This window comes from Lissotriton vulgaris, chromosome 8, assembly GCF_964263255.1.
Source record: "Lissotriton vulgaris chromosome 8, aLisVul1.2, whole genome shotgun sequence".
NCBI lineage: Eukaryota > Metazoa > Chordata > Amphibia > Caudata > Salamandridae > Lissotriton > Lissotriton vulgaris.
Window position 1 is genome coordinate 844,804,436 of NC_141696.1, and position 13,320 is coordinate 844,817,755.

At 49.3% G+C, this 13,320-nt stretch overlaps 1 protein-coding gene across 4 annotated transcripts in view; it reads right to left on the minus strand.

Moving 5' to 3' along the window:
* LOC147698086 (acetylserotonin O-methyltransferase-like) overlaps positions 1 to 13,320 on the minus strand; it is a 1,112,510-nt gene that overhangs the window by 758,451 nt on the left and 340,739 nt on the right. The gene's annotated exons all lie outside the window — the stretch shown is intronic.

The following is a 13,320-nucleotide window of genomic DNA, read 5'->3' on the forward strand; positions in this document are numbered from 1 at the left end:
ACCGTTGGTTGAGAGCGTGTCTGCCATTACCGTTGGTTGAGAGCGTGTCTGCCATTACCTTTGGTTGATAGCGTGTCTGCCATTACCTTTGGTTGATAGCGTGTCTGCCATTTCCAACAGTGGGCTGTGTTCCTGCTATAAGCAATGATATCTAGTGTGTCTGCTGACAGTGTGGTGGAAGTCTATTTACCACAGTAGCAGGGAGACCCCGATTCCAAGGGTTGGAGCTGGGCCTGAAGACGAAGTTGCTGTCTGGAAGATTTCCAGCGACTGTCATGTTTGAGATTTCCGCTGGAAGGGAAGGTGTTTGATGATGCTGTCATGGGATGCTCATTTGGGTAAAGTGTTTTTTTTTGTGAAAATCTTTTTATTGATTTTTAGAAAACAACCATAAACGTGGTACACATGTTGTCATACACATACAGCTATTTCAATGTGTCATAAACATACATTTAGTGTTCGTCTTGCAAATCAATTATTTCCCGTTACATTGTTCAACGTTGTTATATCAGAGCAAACCAGTCAGATAAATTACACACCCATTACAAAAGAAATGAAACAATAGAAACCCAGGGACTAGAACAGGTCATATTGAGGAAAGGGTAGGCGGGCAAGGGGGCACCTCCACCACAACCCAACAGGTCAACCACTAGTGAGGCAGCTAGCACCCAAACCCTCCCTCAGGTCTAATCCAGCTGGTGTGATAGCATAGATCGCCTGCTGTTCCTGACAATATATTAGCTCATGAAGCCACTGCTTAAACTTGGGTGCTCTCCCTCTTCCCCAGCGGCATGCCACTCTCCTTTTAGCTAGAAGCAACGTCAAGGCCTCACATTTACGATGTTCCGCCCTTAGCTGCTCCACATACCCCAATAAAGCCTTCAGTGGGGACATGTCAATCCGGGCATTAATCATAGTGGACAGAGCCTGAAAAATCTGCGCCCAATACTTATATATCTCGGGACAGCCTCATGCCAGGTGCAGGAAGTCAGCGCCTTCAGCATGACACCTATCACACGAGTCGGTATCCCTCAATTTGTATCTATACATTCTGGCTGGGGTATAATACAGTCTATGTAGGAATTTATAGTGGATAATCCTAAGCCTACTGCTAGCTAAAATTCGCTCAGTCTGCAGCGAGCAGAATTCCCACTGTTTATCCGTCAGAGTTATACCCAGTTCGAGGTCCTACCTTTCCCTTGCCTTTGCAGGTTGCTCAATCTTCTGTGTGTGTACTGCTTTGTATAGTATTGACACCAGCCGTTTAGCCATCTCGTTCTGAAGTGTCAGCTGTAGCGGTGTAAAGGTCGGTGGCTCCGAAGGGAAATCAGGAGTAATTGAGCGAATTCCCTGCCGCACGCGAATGTATAGGAAGGTTTCTAGGGGTGTCTGTGTTATATTCTGGAACACGTGCGCCACTGTGCGGAATGACCCTTCTTGATACATGTCCCCCCAGTTGTGTATCCTAGTGTGATCTTCAAACTTGTGGAAAAGTGTCTCCTGAAGAAGAGGCATGGCGGGATGATATACCAGCGGTAACAATGGCGAGTAAATCATAGGCGCATCCAACATCTTACTCACATGTGCCCAGGCCGCCACCGTGCAACTCACCGTGGTCGGCGTCTTATCCCGCATGAGGGGCGGAATGTACACCGCCGTCTCAATGGGGACGGGAAGAGTGAGCCAATGCTCCGCCGCCACCAGGGGCATATAACGTGGTTGATGCACCCAAAAATGGGCAAAATGCGCCTGTGGGCTGTAATAGTTTAATTCAAAATTAGGTACACCATATTAACCCTGAGAATAAGGCCTCGTCAATACATCCCACCGTAATCTTGCGGTTTTACCCCCCCCACACTAATCGCGTTAGTTCTGAACGCAACTGTTTAAAAAAAAATGACCCGGGTGAAAGGGTATATTAAGACACATATACAATAGTTGAAATAATATAACCATCTTTATCAAAGAGACACGCCCGCCATGGAGAGATGGAGGGTAATCCATTTTGATATATTATCCACAATTCGAACCATAGCGGTCCCGTAATTAAGACACATCAATTCATCTCTATCCCTCGTCACACGGATGCCTAAATATTTCAGTTCATCCTCGCACCATGCCATCGGATAGTCCAAGGGAAAGCGACTCATTGTATCAGTAAGGGGAAAGATGCTCTACTTACCCCAGTTTATCTGGACCCCTCAAAGCAATCCAAACACTATAAATTCTCGAAGGATAATATTTAAGTTCTGTTGGGGGTTTCGTATGCAGAGTGTAATGTCGTCCGCATAGAGGGAAACCAATATCCGCCTCATTTTGCATTGCAATGCTCTGTCACGGTGGTGCTGACTCAATTTAGCCGCCAGTGGTTCCACCGCGATCGCGAACAACAGGGGGGACAGGGGGCAACCCTGCCTCGAACCTCTCGTTATTGAAAAACCCTCAGAAGTTTTGCCATTAATCACTATTCTAGCTGTAGGTGAGCAATACAACAAACATATCCAGGAAAGGAAAAGGGGAGGAACCCCATTCGGGACATCAAACCAAACAAATAGTCCTACTCAATGGAGTCAAAAGCTTTTGTGGCATCCAGGAAAACTGCTGCCAAAGGTAACTCCGAAGAAACGTTATTCAATATTGTGAATATGGTCCGCAAGTTATGGGATGTTGCACGTCCGGGCACAAATCCCGACTGGTCAGGCAGTATTAAATGTTCCATGAGTAGACTGAGACGATTAGCTATGAGCTTAGCTAATATTTTAACATCACAATTGAGCAGTGACAGGGGCCTATACGAATCACAGTGGCGCGGTGTTTTCCCTGGTTTTAATAGGGAGACGATGATCGCCTCTCTCATGGAAGGGGGGAGACGCCCTACCTCCAGTGCATCCTCATAGACCTCACGCAGTATGGGAGCCTGTGAGAAGTTGGCCTGATATTCAGTGTTCACTATTCTAGTGATCACTATGTATCAGTCCAAACAACCCTTATGGTGATTGGTTGTAAGTCAACCGATAGACCAGCTATCCTAGTAGCATGGACAAGAGCAGTCTTCGGGCTAAACTCTAGAGGGCGTGTTAAGCCAGCTGTTATACCATCACATATACCCCTTGAACACCAAGTGAAAGGACACCACACAAGTGTTATGAAAATAAACAGTGTATTTATTTAGATCACAACAGCCCTGTACTCTTTATGAGGACAGGGTACTAAGCACACAACAAAACTCTTACGAAAATACTTTAAGTTGCACAATTTACACAAATGCCCGAGGGGCACGAAAAACCATATACTATGAAAGTGGAATGCAAAATTACTAGCAGGTAAGTACTGGACTAATAGGCTTTGGAATTGCTAGGACAACATTACTGAACCTTCAGATTACTAGTAGGAGGCCTAGGGGACTCGGGTGCAGAGTGTGCACTCTCACGCGGGATGCGGACAAAGTCTATGGAAGTTAGTACAAGCAAAGTTAGTGTTCTCGGGCGAACCCGATAAGGTAGGTCGAAAACGACAGTGACTCTGGACCCTTGGATAGTGAGGCTATGCTGGGGCACCAAAATGCCGAAGTTACCTAGCCCAGGGGCTGCGGCTGCATAGGTCTGTACAGACGTCGGGAATCCTCGTTGACGAACCAGGAGCCTGAAGAAAGAGTTGCTGGCAGGCGACCAGTGAAGATTGTTCGAAGTGATCCAAGCCTGGATCGAAGATGGATGACACCTGAAAGCAGAGGGGACCAAGTTCTTAACCACTAGCCAGTGATCAGATGGCACCAGGAGGGCACCGGATGGTAGTCACCTCGACCAGGTGAGTGGGCGACGCTGGGCTCTGCAGTCTCACGGACCAGGAGGTGTTGTCGGCGACCAGGATGGAGGTGCGAGCTGTCCCACGATGGTTGATGCTGTCGACCTCGCTGGACCCAGGATTGGGGCAACAAGTCTTGGCAAATTCAAGCCCACGCGGTGGACCTAAAATGGCGTCTTGAGTGGACCAGGAGGGTCCGCGGTGCTCCTCTTTTGGCAGGGAGCAAGGGCCAGTCTGGAGCAACCAGACCAGCAGTGTTGTTGTCGTCGGGCGTCTTGTCGCACCTACGGTTCTCAGCTTAGCTGTAGAGGTAGCTAGAGGTCAGAGGTGCCAGGGAAGCCGGGTCTCGTCGAGCTGGTCAGTCGGATTCCGGAGGAAGGACGTGCAGCAAACCGCAGAGTTCTTAGATGGTGCCTGCGGATGCAGGGTGACTACTCCTTAGTCACAAGGGAGAAATCTTGAGAAGAGTCGAGAGTTCCTTTCGTGGAAAGTAGTTTCTTGATTCAAAGATGATCTAATTTGGATGGGTCCCCGCTCCTGCCTTTATCCTAAAGAAAGGGGTGGGTACGCGACTAGGTCCTGCCCTAGGGGTGGGACCAGGAAGGGGGGTGGTTACACCCCTCTCCCATGCCGGACTTTCCACAGGCCAGGAGCTGGTGTGCCCCTGGAACTGGTTCTAGCCGGCAGATGTGTAGTGAGCACCGGGGTGCCACTTGCAGTCACCTTCCTGAAAAGCCCTGCCTACCCAGGATACACAAAACCCTGTCTGGGATGGTGCGAGCACCACCCCTGACAGGAAACCCTTTGTCCAAGCTCCCCTCGCTGGAAGGACTCCCAGCTGTAGGGGGTCAGACTCGTGTCTGTGGTGGCAGCATCCATTTTGTGATGCTGAGGCTCGAGTTAACTTTAACCGGAGTTCAGAGTTACATACATGTCGTGTCCCTCTAGAAGGGTGGAATGCTAACCCCGTCGCCAGAATTGGCGAGGGGTTAGTATTCCAATTCGTATGACACCTTACTCGACATGTTTTGATAAAGCGATACCAAAGATAGCATTTAACCGCGAGGATTATAATGCACTTAAGAGTATATGGTACGCGTTATCATGGAACAGCTATTAGGACTTGGTTCCGCAATCTGCAAACGGGCTCAGCTCATGCCAGGGCACCATCTCACACGATTCCAAGCACTATGCTTTCAGGATTGTCAAGGCCTGCCATAGGAGTGACTGATAGGAATCTGTGTGTCCATTTTTAGGGTTAGATATAGGTATACTATATCTAAAGCAAAGGGTGATTACACCACCTTGCCCCAGCTGTCGTGCAGCCAGTTGTGTCAGATTTAGATGGCCAGCCAGGGGTGGCATAATACATGCTTCAGCCCTTGGTAGGCCCTGGGTACACCTATGCCCTGAGTTACAGGGTCTGATAAGGTGGCCCAGTACCAATTGGTAAATGCACCCAAGGTACACGTTGTAATTTAGTGAGAGAACAGCTAGGCTGTGGGTCTGATTAGCAGGCCCACAGCCAGAGAAAGTCGTAAACCAGTGAAACAAAAGCAAAAAATCTGGGTGATCATAGGATTGCAGACCCTACTCTCCTACATGACCCCCCCCCACCCCAAACTTTGGGACAATAAACTAACCTTGACCAGGTGAGTCTTCTTGCTCTAAGTGGAAATACCTGGAGAGCCCATCTGCATTGCCATGATCAGTGCAAGGTCTATGCTCCACTGTAAAATCCATCCCCTGTAGGGAAATGGACCACCTAAGCAGTTTGGGGTTTTCACCCTTCATCTGATTTAGCCATAAGAGGGGCTTATGGTCGGTCTGAATCTTGAAATGAGTGCCAAACAAGTATGGCCTCAGTTTCTTCAGGGCCCAAACCACAGCAAAGGCCTCCGTCTCAATAGCTGACCAATTTTTCTCTCTTGGGGTCAGCCTTCTGCTTATAAAAGCAATGGGCTGGTCATTACCATCAAAATTCAGTTGAGATAGAACAGCTCCCACACCCAACTCAGAAGCATCTGTTTGGACAATGAATGGTTTGGAGTAGTCTGGACTCTTGAGGATAGGTGCTGTGCACATGGCCTGCTTTAGGTCATTGAATGCTTTTTGGCAGCTCGCTGTCCACTGAACTTTCTTTGGCATTTTCTTACTTGTCAGTTCATTAAGTGGAGTCACAATTGATCCAAAATTCCTGACAAACTTTCTGTAGTAACCAGTCAGGCCCAAGAAAGCTTGAACCTGAGTCTGGGTGGTTGGAGGAGCCCAGTCCCTGATTGACTGTATCTTGCTCTCCAGTGGCTGAACTTGGCCTCCACCTACAAGGTGGCCCAGGTATACAACCTGTGTCTGCCCTATCTGGCACTTTGTGGCCTTGATAGTGAGACCTGCAGCTTGCAGTGCCTCTAACACTTTCCTCAGGGGACCAGGTGATCCTCCCAGGTGGAGCTAAAGACAGCTATATCATCAAGATACGCTGCACAGAAGTCATCCAGCCCAGTGAGAACATGATTTACCAGCCTTTGGAAGGTGGCAGGTGCAGTTTTTCAGACCACAAATTGATAATGTCCACCAGGGGTTGAAAATACTGTCTTGGGCTTGGCATCCTCAGCTAACCTGATTTGCCAATACCCAGCTGTCAGGTCAAATGTACTTAAGTAGTTGGCAGAAGCCAATCTATCTATAAGTTCATCTGCCCTTGGTATTGGGTGGGCATCAGTCTTAGTGACTGCATTGAGACCTCTGTAGTCTATGCAAAACCTCATCTCTTTCTTACCACCCTGGGTGTGAGGCTTTGGCACTAGAACTACGGGACTAGCCCAAGGGCTATCTGAGGGTTCAATGACTCCCAACTCCAACATTTTCTGCACTTCTGTTTTGATGCAGTCTCTAACATGATCAAGCTGCCTGTAGATTTTACTCTTAACTGGCAAGCTTTCACCAGTGTCAACCTCATGGGTACACCAATTGGTCTGACTGGGTGTTAGAGAGAACATATGCCTGAAGGATTGAAGAACTTGTTTGCAATCCTTCTGTTGATGTTCAGAGAGGCTGCCACAAAAGACAACACCATCTACTGATCCATCATCAGGATTCTGAGTGAGCAAGTCTGGGAGAGGATCACTCTCTTCCTCCTGTCCCTCATCTATGGCCATGAGCAAGCTCATGTCCTTCCTGTCGACATATGCTTTGAGCCTGTTCACATGAAGCACCCTGTGGGGGCTTCTAGGAGTTCCAAGGTCCACCAGGTAGGTGACCTCTCCCTTTTGCTCAAGAATTGTGTGGGGCCCAGACCATTTGTCTTTGAGTGCTGCTAGGGCCACTGGCTCCAACACCCACACCTTCTGTCCAGGCTGATAGACAGTCAGGACAGCCTTTTGGTCATGCCAAGCTTTTTGGAGTTCTTGGCTGGCCTTAAGGTTTTCAGATGCCTTTTCCATGTACTCAGCCATCCGGGAGCGGAGACCAAGTACATAGTCCACTATGCTGGTTGCAGGCTTTTTGAGAGGTCTCTCCCATCCTTCCTTTACCAAACACAGAGGTCCTCTTACAGGATGTTCATACAAAAGTTCAAAAGGGCTGTAGCCAACCCCCTTCTGTGGGACCTCTCTATAAGCAAATAAAAGGCAGGGTATCAGGACATCCCATCTACGCCTGAAATTTTCAGGTAGTCCATGAATCATCCCTTTTAGGGTCCTGTTGAACCTTTCAACAAGCCCATTGCATTGTGGATGATAGGGTGTAGTGAACTTGTAGTTGACACCACATTCCTTCCACATAGCAGTTAAGTAGCTTGACATGAAGTTTGCACCTCTGTCAGAGACAACCTCCTTAGGGAAGCCCACTCTGGAGAACACTCCAACTAGGGCTCTTGCCACAACAGGTGCAGTAGTGGTCCTAAGGGGAATAGCTTCAGGATACCTGGTGGCATGGTCCACCACCACCAGTATAAACGTGTGCCCTGATGCTGTTTGGGGTTCCATTGGTCCAACAATGTCAATCCCCACCCTTTCAAAGGGCACCCCCACCACAGGCATTGGCATAAGGGGGGCCTTTGTGGTGCCACCTGACTTACCACTGGCTTGGCAAGTGACACAGGAGCAACAAAACTCCTTGGTATCTTCATTCATGTGAGGCCAGTGAAAGTGTGAGACAATTCTGTCCCAAGTCTTGTTCTGGCCTAAGTGACCTGCAAGGGGAATCTTGTGGGCCAAGGTGAGAAGGAAACCTCTCAGACAAGGGGATGACCAGCCTCCTGGTTGCACCAGGCTTGGGGTCTCTTGCCTCAGAATATAGGAGTCCATCTTCCCAGTATACCTTGTGGGCACCTGTGGCGTTCCCTGCAGCCTCAGCAGCAGCCTGCTGTCTGAGGGGTTCAAGAGAAGGGCAGGCTAACTGTTCCTTCCCCAGGTCTGCTCTGGAGGGTCCCCCTGAGCCCAGAAATTCAACTTGATCAAGTTCAAATTCCTTAGGCTCAGTTCCCTCAGTTCCTGTAGGTCAGCCTCCTCTGAGACTTGATCCTCAACCTGGGGCAAGGGGAAGGCAATGCCTTAACCCTCCTGCTCTTCTTCTTGGAAAGTGTCTGGTCCATTGTTCCAGGATCCAGCACCTGTTCAGTGGGGCATCTTCTGGCCTGTGACCTAGTCACAGCAAGCACATGTGCTGGCAAGCCTAACATCTCCATGTGAGTCCTCTGCTCCACTTCTGACCACTGTGATGACTCCAAATCATTGCCCAACAAACATTCCACTGGGAGGTCTGAACTAACTACAACCTTCTTTTGGCCATTTACCCCTCCCCAGGAGAAATCAACAATCGCCATACTATGACTGGTAGTGACGTTGCTGGCATTGGTCACCAGGAAATCTGTACCTGGCATGATCTGTCCAGGGTCCACAAAGTTAGGTGTCACCATGGTGACACTGGCACAAGTGTCCCTATAGGCCTGAGCCATTTTGCCATTTATCAAAGGTGTCTGTCTGTATTTGCCCAAAGTATTGGGACTGACATCAGGGGATATATCCACACCCCCTGTACAGACAAGGACAGCCTGAGTGAGTGTGACAACTAAGTTGTCATACACCTCAGAACCCAAGGTTAACCCAACTAATCCCTTGGGAGGTGCACTACCACTGCTGGCTGTACTAGGGGGTGCAGTTGCCTTAGGGGCTGCAGTGGCAGGAGTTTACCCTCCTTTCTTGGTGCACTCACTAAACCAGTGAGTTTTACTTTTACAGTATTGGCACCACCTTTTAGACTGGCCTTCTTGATTCTTCTTCTTCTGGGAAGCCTGACCCCCACCCTCTTTGGATTGTTGGGGACCTGTCAAAGACTTCTGGTCATTTTGTTCGCCTTTGGTATCTTTATCCTTCTGGTCTGCTTTCTTCTGACCACCCTGGTTCTGGCCCTGGTTCTGCTTAACCCTTGTTCTGACCCATCTGTCTGCCTTCTTTCCCAATTCTTGGGGAGAGGTCAGATCCGAGTCAACAAGGTGCTGATGCAACAACTGGTTCTGACAATTGTTTAAAATCTGTTCCCTCATGATCAGATTGTACAATCCTGTATAATCAGTAACCTTACTGCCCGGCAACCAGCCCTCCAAAGCCTTAGTGGCACAATCTACAAAGTCAGACCAATCCTGAGACTGAGTTTTCTGGGTATCCCTGAACAGCAACCTGTACTGCTCAGTGGTTAGGCCAAACCCATCTATCAGTGTATTTTTCAGGACTTGGTAATCATTAGCATCCTCAGCTCTAGTAGTGAGGAGCTTGTCTCTACCTTTACCTTCAAAGGAGAGCCACAAGATAGCTGCCCACTGACTCTGGGGGACACACTGTACAGTGCAAGCCCTCTCCAAAGCAGTTATCCATTTGTGGATATCATCCCCTTGTTTAAAGGGGGCACTATATTACTCAGGTGTCTAGTGACTAAACTCCTGTTCTCTCTTGGGAGAATGCTGCCACCAGCGGAATCTAGTCCACTTAACTTTTGCTCTCTAGCAAAGGCAAGCCTCTCTTTGGCCAGGGCAAGTTCTTCCCTTTCAATCCTCAGATTGGCTTCCCTCATCTTAACTTTGTGCTCCCTTCTCTTAGGGGAGGACATCCCTCTATGAGAAGAGGCCTGAGAGCCATTGGTTCGAATGGATCTATTAGAACCTCTTGATAGAGATCTAACTCATCCATTCCCAATGTTAAGTCTACCTGAGAGTGGCCCTGGGGGTCCCCCAAATCCATTCTAGTGCCTACTTAAGTTGGTCCTAGTGAGTCTGCTGACTTCTACCTGACCTGTTTCTGCCTCATCCCCAGATAACTCATCTTCCGCTCCCTCCTCAGCACTGTCTGCTGCCTGGAGGTGTCGGTCAGGGTCACCCTGGGTTCCCTCTAGGGGAGGCATGTTCCCATCTGGATGAGAAGGATCTGTGTTAGCACCCCTCCTAGCATCATAAGTCTCTAAGAGACCAATCAGAAAAGGAATGGTAGGGTTTGAACCCTGTTTTAGTTTCCTGGAGGTACACACTTGTCTCATCTCCTGGAAACTAAGAGTAGCATATCTGGAAGGGACCTGTGGAGGGTCCACAACCACAAGAGGGGTCTCTGAAGACTCTCCGTGGTTAGACATGCTTCTAGTGTGGTGTGAGTGATGCACCTACCTACACTATTTGTTTGCCTACTGATCCCTTGCTAAGAGTTGTAGTCAAGGTGTGCTAAGCTTTGTTAAACTACAACAGCTGGTTCAGTAGAACTCAGAGTATTCTAAGCTAAGTTATATGTACCTTAACCTATGTGATCTTTCACAAAGATATTCTTAGGATACGTGTGGTAAAACAACAGCAAGCTCAAATCCCAACCGCTGCTCACCAATGTGAGAAGTTGGCCTGATATTCAGTGTTCACTATTCTAGTGATCACTATGTATCAGTCCAAACAACCCTTATGGTGATTGGTTGTAAGTCAACCGATAGACCAGCTATCCTAGTAGAATGGACAAGAGCAGTCTTCGGGCTAAACTCTAGAGGGCGTGTTAAGCTAGCTGTTATACCATCACATATACCCCTTGAACACCAAGTGAAAGGACACCACACAAGTGTTATGAAAATAAACAGTGTATTTATTTAGATCACAACAGCCCTGTACTCTTTATGAGGACAGGGTACTAAGCACACAACAAAACTCTTACGAAAATACTTTAAGTTGCACAATTTACACAAATGCCCGAGGGGCACGAAAAACCATATACTATGAAAGTGGAATGCGAAATTACTAGCAGGTAAGTACTGGACTAATAGGCTTTGGAATCGCTAGGACAACATTACTGAACCTTCAGATTACTAGTAGGAGGCCTAGGGGACTCGGGTGCAGAGTGTGCACTCTCAGGCGGGATGCGGGACAAAGTCTATGGGAGTTAGTAAAAGCAAAGTTAGTGTTCTCGGGCGAACCCGATAAGGTAGGTCGAAAACGACAGTGACTCTGGACCCTTGGATAGTGAGGCTATGCTGGGGCACCGAAATGCCGAAGTTACCTAGCCCAGGGGCTGCGGCTGCATGGGTATGTACAGACGTCGGGAATCCTCGTTGACGAACCAGGAGCTTGAAGAAAGAGTTGCTGGCAGGCGACCAGTGAAGATTGTTTGAAGTGATCCAAGCCTGGATCGAAGATGGATGACACCTGAAAGCAGAGGGGACCAAGTTCTTAACCACTAGCCAGTGATCAGATGGCACCAGGAGGGCACCGGATGGTAGTCACCTCGACCAGGTGAGTGGGCGACGCTGGGCTCTGCAGACTCACGGCCCAGGAGGCGTTGTCGGTGACCAGGATGGAGGTGCGAGCTGTCCCACGATGGTTGATGCTGTCGATGTCGCTGGACCCGGGATTGGGGCAACAAGTCTTGGCAAATTCAAGCCCACGCGGTGGACCTAAAATGGCATCTTGAGTGGACCAGGAAGGTCCGGGGTGCTCCTCTTTTGGAAGGGAGCAAGGGCCAGTCTGGAGCAACCAGACCAGCAGCGTTGTTGTCGTCGGGCGTCGTCGGGAAGGCCACAAGCCAGCGGGCTAGTAGCCAGACAACGCAGTGAGCAGCCAAAAAGCAGAAGGGCCCCACGCAGATCTCTTGGATGCTGGGGGGCTGGACTTCGGGGCTGGAGCTGCTCAGGGTCGGGGCTTCTCAGACCCCAAAGCACTCACCGAAGTATCCCTCGGCGGTCGTGCTGGATAGAAGTCGTGCAGTTCTGATGATGGCCGGTCCCTCGAGGTCTCGTCGCACCTACGGTTCTCAGCTTAGCTGTAGAGGTAGGTAGAGGTCAGAGGTGCCAGGGAAGCCGGGTCTCGTCGAGCTGGTCAGTCGGATTCCGGAGGAAGGACGTGCAGCAAACCGCAGAGTTCTTAGATGGTGCCTGCGGATGCAGGGTGACTACTCCTTAGTCACAAGGGAGAAATCTTGAGAAGAGTCGAGAGTTCCTTTCGTGGAGTTTCTTTATTCAAAGATGATCTAATTTGGAAGGGTCCCCGCTCCTGCCTTTATCCTAAAGAAAGGGGTGGGTACGCGACTAGGTCCTGCCCTAGGGGTGGGACCAGGAAGGGGGGTGGTTACACCCCTCTCCCATGCCGGACTTTCCCCAGGCCAGGGGCTGGTGTGCCCCTGGAACTGGTTCTAGCCGGCAGATGCGTAGTGAGCACCGGGGTGCCACTTGCAGTCACCTTCCTGAAAAGCCCTGCCTACCCAGGATACACAAAACCCTGTCTGGGATGGTGCGAGCACCGCCCCTGACAGGAAACCCTTTGTCCTAACTCCCCTCGCTGGAAGGACTCCCAGCTGTAGGGGATCAGACTCGTGTCTGTGGTGGCAGCATCCATTTTGTGATGCTGAGGCTAAAGTTAACTTTAACCGGGGTTCACAGTTACATACATGTTGTAACCCTCTAGAACGGTGGAATGCAAACCCCATCACCAGAATTGGCGTGGGTTAGTATTCCAATTCGTATGACACCTTACTCGAAATGTTTTGATAAAGCGATACCAAAGATAGCATTTAACCGCGAGGATTATAATGCACTTAAGAGTATATGGTACGCGTTATCATGGAACAGCTATTAGGACTTGGTTCCGCAAGCTGCAAACGGGCTCAGCTCATGCCAGAGCACCATCTCACACGATTCAAAGCACTCTGCCTTCAGGATTGTCAAGGCCTGCCATAGGAGTGACTGATAGGAATCTGTGTGTCCATTTTTAGGGTTAGATATAGGTATACTATATCTAAAGCAAAGGGTGATTACACCACCTTGCCCCAGCTGTCCTGCAGCCAGTTGTGTCAGATTTAGATGGCCAGCCAGGGGTGGCATAATACATGCTTCAGCCCCTGGTAGGCCCTGGGTACACCTATGCCCTGAGTTGCAGGGTCTGATAAGGTGGCCCAGTACCAATTGGTAAATGCACCTAAGGTACACGTTGTAATTTAGTGAGAGAACAGCTAGGCTGTGGGTCTTATTAGCAGGCCCACAGCCAGAGAAAGTCGTAAACCA